Consider the following 8711-nt stretch of genomic DNA (forward strand, 5'->3'; position numbering starts at 1 on the left):
AGTATTCACATTGAATTTGCTATTCATGAGAAGCAAACTGTGTGTCATTGATGAACCCAAAAAAATATACTCAAACTATTGTCCTTTTTTTATACACAGGATGAGTCCATCCAGGAGGAATGTGGGGAAAGTGGCAGGCAGGAGGAGACCAGGCCCATGGACAGCCTGGAGGAGGCCGGATTCACCATCATCCTGGAGGAGGCTGGGCCCAGTGTCAGGCAGGAGGTGGCTGCTCCCAGTGAGGTGGCTGCTCCCAGTGAGGTGGCTGGGCCAAGTGAGGTGGCTGGGCCAAGTGAGGTGGCTGGGCCCAGTAGGAGCCTGACCGAATCCCAAGTGCCTCCCCTCCACCTTCCCAAAAAAAGGGCCAGGAAGGGGATGGTCACACAGGACGCATCCCTGCGCCTCATGCAAGAGGCCACCCGTTTTTTAAGGAGCCCCCCCGAAGCGGAAGAATCCTATGGCTGCTACTTAGCCAGCAGGCTTCTTCAGATGAATAGGGAGCAGCGCCTCATTTGTGAGCGCCTATTTGGGGAAACAATCCATAAGGGGCTGCAGGGCACGCTAACACAAAACACCCAACTACATGAGGCAGCCCCCCCTCCTCCTCCTCCTCCTCCTCCTCCTCCTCCTGCCACAACTGAAACACCAGAGCCACAGCCTCAAAAGAAGGCTACAGGGAAGGCTGCAGGGCAGCGTGGAGGAAAGGCTGCAGGGAAGAGAAGAAAATGATGACCTGGGTTCAGTCTGGTCTGACAGAAGACGCAGGCTGTTGTAGGACCACAGTCTGGGGACATCTAGATCATCTGCTGGTGCTGTTGATCTCTGGGATTCTTGGACCAGATTGTGCTCCCTCTTATATGGACTCCGCAAGATCCCAATTTTCTGGTACACCGACTTTTTCCAGCGTTGACTTCCTCTTTATTTTATTTTGACCATGAATAAATGGATCATTTTTTGAGTTTAGCAAAAGACTTTTTATGTTTTTTCTTTGAAATCATTGATTTTACACACAATGTTAAATTAACAAGGGACAACAATCTCATTGAGTTAGAAAAAAAACACACCAAAAATACATTACTAATGTTAATAATGTTCAAGTGGTAAGTCTTGAAAATCCAAAAATTTACGTAACCAAAAACGGTGCTTTGGGTTAACTTTATCTAAAAACTAAAAAATAATCACTATAAAAAAAAAAAAAACAGAATAATGGGTTCTTTGTGGTAACTTTACAAACCTAAAAAAAAAAAAGGGGAAAAAGTATTATTAGTATGGAAACATTGTTTTTAAAATGCATACTATATCATTCATGAGATCAAAGAGAAAAAGAATCCAGAAATCAGTTTGGGAGAACTCTGATTATGAACAGCAAAACACCTTCGTTCTTTATAGAGCCTTCGTAAAGAAGAAATAAAATGCGCTGCATTCAACGATCACAGATTTTGCAGCGTGATGAATGTGCTACCTACAATACGAACACTAGTTTTACTAGACCGAGTGCTTCCGTTTAGTTTTTGCTTATGAGCATGCGTCGTTTTTTTGTCCGTCGGACTAGCATACAGACGAGCGGACTTCGGGGTCCGTCGTACTTACGACGTAAAGATTTGAAGCATGCTTCAAATCTAAAGTCCGTCGGATTTGAGGCTAAAAAAGTCCGTTGAAAGTCCGGAGAAGCCCACACACGATCGGATTACCAGCCAGCTTTAGTCCGTCAGCGTCCGTTGGACTTTTGTAGACGAAAAGTCCGACCGTGTGTACGCGGCATGAGTCTTCTCCAGGCGATTAGCTCAGCAAAGACTTGTGATGGGTGTCTGCTGATTTTGTTGTCTCTTTAGAAGATTGGCCACATTGAGTTTGTCCCATAATCCGGAAGCTGTTTAGCACATTTTCAAGCATTTCTCCATCCCCTTGGACAGTTTATGAACTGTCTTGCTTTACTTCTGCAGGAACTTTTGATATACCAGCTATGTTTTACACATTGCTGATTAGGCAGATCATATCAAGGATTGGTTAGAATTAATAGTAAGGGTGGCCCTGCACCGGATTCCTCTCTCAACCTGTGGTTGCAGGAAAGAAATTTGCTCTGTATGGCCTGCCTTAGGCTGATCATACACGGCACAAATGAATTTTTTTTTTCCTGCAACCACGGGTTGCAGGAAAGACATTTACACAATTCCCCCGTGAACACAGACAGTGCTGACAGAGGAATCAGCAATTGTCTTCTCATGGCGTGGCGGGGGAAGCCATCCACACCAAAAGATCCCATCCCAGCCGCACACTGTTCAAATCTTGGCCGGTTCAGCAGGAACTGGCCAAGATTTGAATCATTAATGGGCAGACTGAATGTACTAAGTTGAGCGATCAACTTGGGTACAACCAGCCTGCCGGATTCTCTTGCAATTATCACTAGCAGCTGCTATAGTCCTCATCTTTCCTTAAACCTGCTTGTTGAGCAAAAGGAAATGTTTTGATTCCATCCAGACCCTAGCAAACCAATAGATCGACTCGTTTACCACTAACCAGACTATGGATTGAAAATTTGGCCGGGAGCCTAGCGGAGCAGACATGCATCGTTAGAGCTCCACACCGCTGAGGAGAGAAGAGAAGGACAAAGCGGAGCCTGCAGGCTCAAAAGGTATCCATTTGAACCTTTTTGCCCCAGGGAACAAACTGTGAAAGTTTGGGCAGGAAATATGGTACTGGGAGGAAACCGTGGCAGAAATAAAAATCACCTCACAAAGAGCTCACAGGCACTCACTGCAGCTGAAGCAGCTCCAGTCACCTCACAAGATACAGCATCAGGGTGCTCTCACAGACAGAAAATGTCACAGCAAGACTCTCCATTTGAGTCAGATACAGAACAAATCCTCTCACAAACTTCTCCACAAGCCTCCTCAGTATCCCCAGTAATATTATTATAATTTGAAAAGATGCTTCATAAGGCTTTAAAACAAACCTCAGACCAAATAACAAAAAGCCTAACCAAAGAAATAAGAGAGCTGGGAAACCGCACCGCAGCCTTAGAAATAAAAATGGATGAAATTGAAATTACAACCCAAGAAAATATAACAGAATTGGAACAATTAAAAAAAGAGAATTTAATACTTCAAACTAAGCTCGAAGATTACGAAAATAGAGCCAGACGTTCAAACTTGCGCATAAGGGGAATACCTGAAACTGTGACAGACCTGCAATCTACTATTACTGCTCTATTACAAGAACTAAAGCCAGATATCCCTATTGAACGTTTAGAACTGGACAGAGTACACAGAGCCCTCACAGCCAAAAAGAAAGATGGACCCCCACGTGATATAATCACAAAATTTCATTATTACAGAACGAAAGAACAAATACTAATTGCTGCAAGAGAAAAAAAGGAATTTAATTTTCAAGGACACAATTATCAAATTTTTGCTGACCTATCCCAACTTACTATTACTAAAAGACGATCCATGAAACCCCAACTAATGGAACTGCAACGCCACAACATTATGTATCAATGGGGCTTCCCCTTTTCAGTCAGATTTAACTACCAAGGTACAATTTACAGAAGCAGATCAGCAGATGAACTACAACAAACCCTTTTAAAATTAAATCTGACAGAACCCACAAGCAGCAACACTCCCACATGCAGAAGAATGGCATCATCTTCACCTTCAGGCAGCACCCAGAAAATTCCAGAACAAAATGGGAATAATCATTCTCACAAAAGAGGCCGTTATGCCACATCATCCATGGACCAAGAAGATTCAATGGACTGACATACTAATTCCTGATATCTCTTCATTTATTATACTAAGAGATGGTTCTCTATAAAAAAACTATATTTATAACTGAATGTAACTGCATTCTGATAGTCACACACTGTGTGGGATCATGTTACATTCCAGTTATATTTCTTATTACTTCTGATTCATATAGCCTTAGAATATATAAGTGAAATAAGGAAATTCTTGTTCAGTTATATATTATCAGGTAATAACAATAGATTTATTACTTTTTAGGACAAATATGTTCAATAATCCAGAAGTAATGGAAGCTTTTTTTTTTTTTTTTTTTTTTCTTTTCTTTCTTTTCTTAAAACAAATATATTATTACTACTACTAGTTCCTAGAATTATGTTTTTGTTTATTCTAATCTGAAGCAATACAACCTCAATTTTATGAGTTAACATATCTAAACAGTTACATATGAATAAAATATGTAATTGTTTACTCTAAAAGGGTTAAAATCCCAAAATAATTCAAACTATCTTCATTAATACCAAAGTTATTAACAGTACCTTTCTAACTGAATTATTTAGCCTAGGGCAAGACTAACCATATACAACCACCCTGGAATAAATAATTTCAACAAAAACTATATTCTGCACTCCAACTGATGAAACATCATTTTGATGTCTTTTGACATAGCACTTCTCTCCTGTAAGCGGAAGATCCGTGTACCCCCATTAGCCCTCCTCATTCTCCCAACCATATTATGTGGGAGTGTGACGAAGGCACTTATTCCCCTGAGAGAGATATTTATTCTCTTTCACGGGTAAATTGTGATTACTTGCAAAAAATAATTTATACAATGTATCATCTAATCTCATATGTTTTTTGTTTACTCTTTACTCCAGAATTCACTGGTTTCTTTTCTATCTATTCATCTCTTCAGTCCACACAGGTTGATCTGCGCAGTCAGCTCTGCATAACAAAAAGTAAGTCAAAACTATTTGATCTATTGCCATGGCACCACTGAATATACTTTCCCTGAATGTTCAGGGAATAAATGTCCCTCAAAAAAGGACCAAAAGCCTTCCGTACTTTCCATAACAAGAAGGCTCACATAGTATGCCTCCAAGAAACACACTTCACCAAAGATTCTACTCCAAAATATATTTCTCCTTTTTATCAACAAATTTACACGGCTTCTGCCTGTACCAAGTAAAGGGGAACTCTAATTGCATTTCACCGATCCACACCATTCACCTTATCATCAGAAATTAAAGACCCAGAAGGTAGATACCTGATACTCATGGGTTATATAATGGATACAGCAATCACGGTGATTTCCTACTACGCTCCTAACAAACAACCTACACCATTCCTCTCACATATATTACAAGTGATTAATACACACAAAATAGGAACAGTGATAATGTGTGGGGATTCAAACCAGGTCCTCCTCCCATTTCTAGATAAATCACCTTTTACACCATCCAAAATAACCTCTAGATTACCTTTTTCTCAACTTCTTTCCAAATACAATCTGGTAGATTCGTGGAGAGAAAGTAACCCAATGAAAAAGAAATTCACTTATTTCTCGCACCCTCCTCAAACCTTCACCAGAATAGATCATATTTTTCTAACAATAGGAATGATACCAGAAATTATTGCATCAGATATAATTCCGATTCCGTGGTCTGACCATAATGCAGTATACACTACTATAGCCTCAGCCATACCAAAAGCGCATGACCCAACGTGGTACTTACCGGACATAATGCTCAAACACCCACTACATCAGATGGCCATTGAACAAGCTTTAAAGGAATACATATCAATTAATAATACAACAGACATCTCCCCAATAACACTGTGGGAAGCTCATAAGCCTGTCTTGCGTGGTACAATACAAAGACAAATGGCACTATTTAAACGGGAACGCAAAAATCTAGCAAAAAAACTAGAACTCAATTTTAATGCAGCCTACATATCATTTCAAGATAATCCATCTCAGAGTACAAAATCTCATCTGGAAAAATCTAGATTGGAATACGATCTATTTCTCACTGAGTCAGTTGATAAATCCCTCAAACGCTCCAAACACAATTACTACATGAATACAAACAAACCAGGTACATATTTGGCTCGGGCATTAAATTCAACTAACAAATCTTTCAAACCAATACGTTTGAAATTATCAAAAAATGTTTACACTTGTAATCCAGTTAAAATAGTCCATAAATTTCACTCACATCTCGCAACTTTATACAAGACAAACAATGAATTTAATCCTACAGAGGCTGAATCCTTCTTCTCAAAAATAACCTTACCTGAGTTATCTCAGAATCAAAAAAGCAGTTTGGATGAGCCTATAACTATAGATGAAGTTGCTAACGCCATAAAAGACCTAAAACTTAACAAAAGACCAGGCCCAGACGGCTACTCGGCTTTATACTATAAAACATTCTCAGAAATACTCTCTCCCATTCTCACTGAAACTTTTAACAAACTTCTAGATGGACATTCTTTTCGGCAAGAAACACTAATGGCAATTATTTGTATGATCCCAAAACCCCTTTCTGATGATACTTCCTGTGTGAATTATCGGCCTATCTCTCTGTTAAACCTCGATATTAAATTATTAGCAAAAATAATAGCAAAACGCCTCAATAGCATTATAGGAAAATTAATACATAGAGATCAAGTAGGCTTCATGCCAAATAGACAGGCAGGCGATAATATACGCAGGGCAGTGTTATTGGCACATATTGCTAAAAAACGGAAAATCCCTTTATGTTTTCTATCTCTCGATATTAAGAGGGCATTTGACACAGTATCCTGGCAATATATGCAATATTCATTACAAAAATGGGGTTTTGGACCCCACTTTTTAACATGGATCAAAGCATTATATAATAAACCCAAAGCCTATATAAAATATGCTGGATACAAATCTGAAGCCTTTAATATCGAAAGAGGTACCCGACAGGGTTGCCCATTATCTCCCTTATTATTTGCCCTTATGCTCGAACCCATGGCCCAATATATCAGAACAAACCAAACTATAACTGGCATTGAAGTAGGAGGTATTACACACAAATTATGTATATTTGCAGACGATATATTACTTTTTCTATCATCACCACAGGTCTCTGGTCCTAACTTAATACCAGCTCTTGATGGATTTGCAGCCCTATCCGGCCTTATGATTAATCCTAAGAAATGCCTAGTGCTTAATATTTCACTCACAAACATGGAATTGATCCCGGCTAGGGCTGCACTCCCATTCACATGGGCAGAAAAATCAATCCCATATCTTGGAATTCATTTAACAGCCTCTCATTCTGACTTATTCTCAACCAATTATCCTCCTGTATTAAGACAGATCACAAATCTAATAAAACAATGGTCGCAACTTCCTTTATCCTGGATGGGGAAGATTAATGCAATCAAAATGACTATTCTACCCAAATTGCTTTATCTATTCAGAGTCCTCCCTATTCCAATTCCTTCCTATTTTTTGAGAATAGTACAAAAAAGAGCAACTTCGTTTATATGGGGCTCTTCTAAACCACGTATACCTATACACACACTACATCTTCCCAAAAATAAAGGAGGCCTGGGATACCCTAATTTTACTAACTACTACAGAGCGGCACATTTGGCCAGTCTGTCCAAATACCATGCAAAACAGGAAATCCCATTATGGGTATTTATAGAGGCTTCAGAAAATGACCCTCTATTAATATCAAATTTATTATGGCTTGATCCTAAAGACCGCTTTAAAATTCATAATCCCATAACTAAACACTTCTTATCTCTCTGGGATAAACTAAAAACCAAATATCAGTTACAATCTCCACACAATCCTCTCCTTTCTTTTATCAGAAATCCGGCCTTTTATCCGGCATGGATCTACCCAAATTCTTTTAAAGCTTGGACAACATCAGGCATTCAGACACTAAATGACTTCATAGCATCTAAATCATTCCTTTCATTCCCATCGCTTAGAGAAAAATATGATCTACCAAACTCTGAGATATTTAGATATCTCCAAATCAAAAATTTCTATACACCATTCCTAAAGGGGGATACACCATTATCCCAATTATCCATTTTTGAATCAATCTGTACAAAAGATCCATTTACTAAAGGTACAATTTCATCACTTTATAATCAATTATATGGAGTACCAAATCTTAATAGACCCTCTTACGTTCAGAGGTGGGAGGAGGACCTGGGACGAACTTTAGAAGACACGGACTGGTCTAACATATGGCTCACATCTAAGTCATCTTCACCCAACATCTTAGCACTGGAGACAAATTATAAAGTCCTAACTCGCTGGTACCTTGTACCCGCTAGAGTGGCAAAATATTCACCTAATACCTCAGCTCTTTGTTTTCGAGGATGCCCAGAAATAGGCACATATTTACACATATGGTGGACGTGCCCAGTAATCCAAACCTTCTGGAAGGAAGTCTTCGTGATTGCATCTAAAATATTTGAAAAAATAATACAACCAGATCCATATTTAACTTTACTTAATCTAAAACCGGAATGGTTAACACTCTCTCAATTCAAACTTATGATCCAACTAATAACGGCTGCAAAACAAACAGTGGCCAAGGCATGGAAATCTCCTACATTGGTACTAGCAGAAACAATTCACAGAATGAATAATACAATGTCCCATGCTAAGATGGTAGCCATCGATCAAAATCAAATTCCAAAATTTGAAAAACTTTGGCATCCTTGGATAAAACAACAGTTCCTGTCAAACTTCAATGACTCTGTCCTGTTGCCATGGTAACAGATTAAATGACTTACAGAGACACCCATTCTAAGGCTTCAAAGAGAACTAAAAAGAATAATAAACTGACGAGCGGGACAACCTTGTGGACCATACCTCTACCTTTCAACCCTTTTTCTTCTTTCTCTTTCCTTTTCTCCACCTTACGATTAAAGCTCATTATCAGAATTTATTTGACCTATATACACTCT

The 8711-nt window shown here is 39.1% G+C and overlaps 1 long non-coding RNA gene across 1 annotated transcript in view; it reads right to left on the reverse strand.

Moving 5' to 3' along the window:
* LOC141108262 (uncharacterized) overlaps positions 1-8711 on the reverse strand; it is a 326101-nt gene that overhangs the window by 166231 nt on the left and 151159 nt on the right. The gene's annotated exons all lie outside the window — the stretch shown is intronic.

This window comes from Aquarana catesbeiana, linkage group LG09 (assembly GCF_042186555.1).
Source record: "Aquarana catesbeiana isolate 2022-GZ linkage group LG09, ASM4218655v1, whole genome shotgun sequence".
NCBI classification, from domain to species: Eukaryota; Metazoa; Chordata; class Amphibia; order Anura; family Ranidae; genus Aquarana; species Aquarana catesbeiana.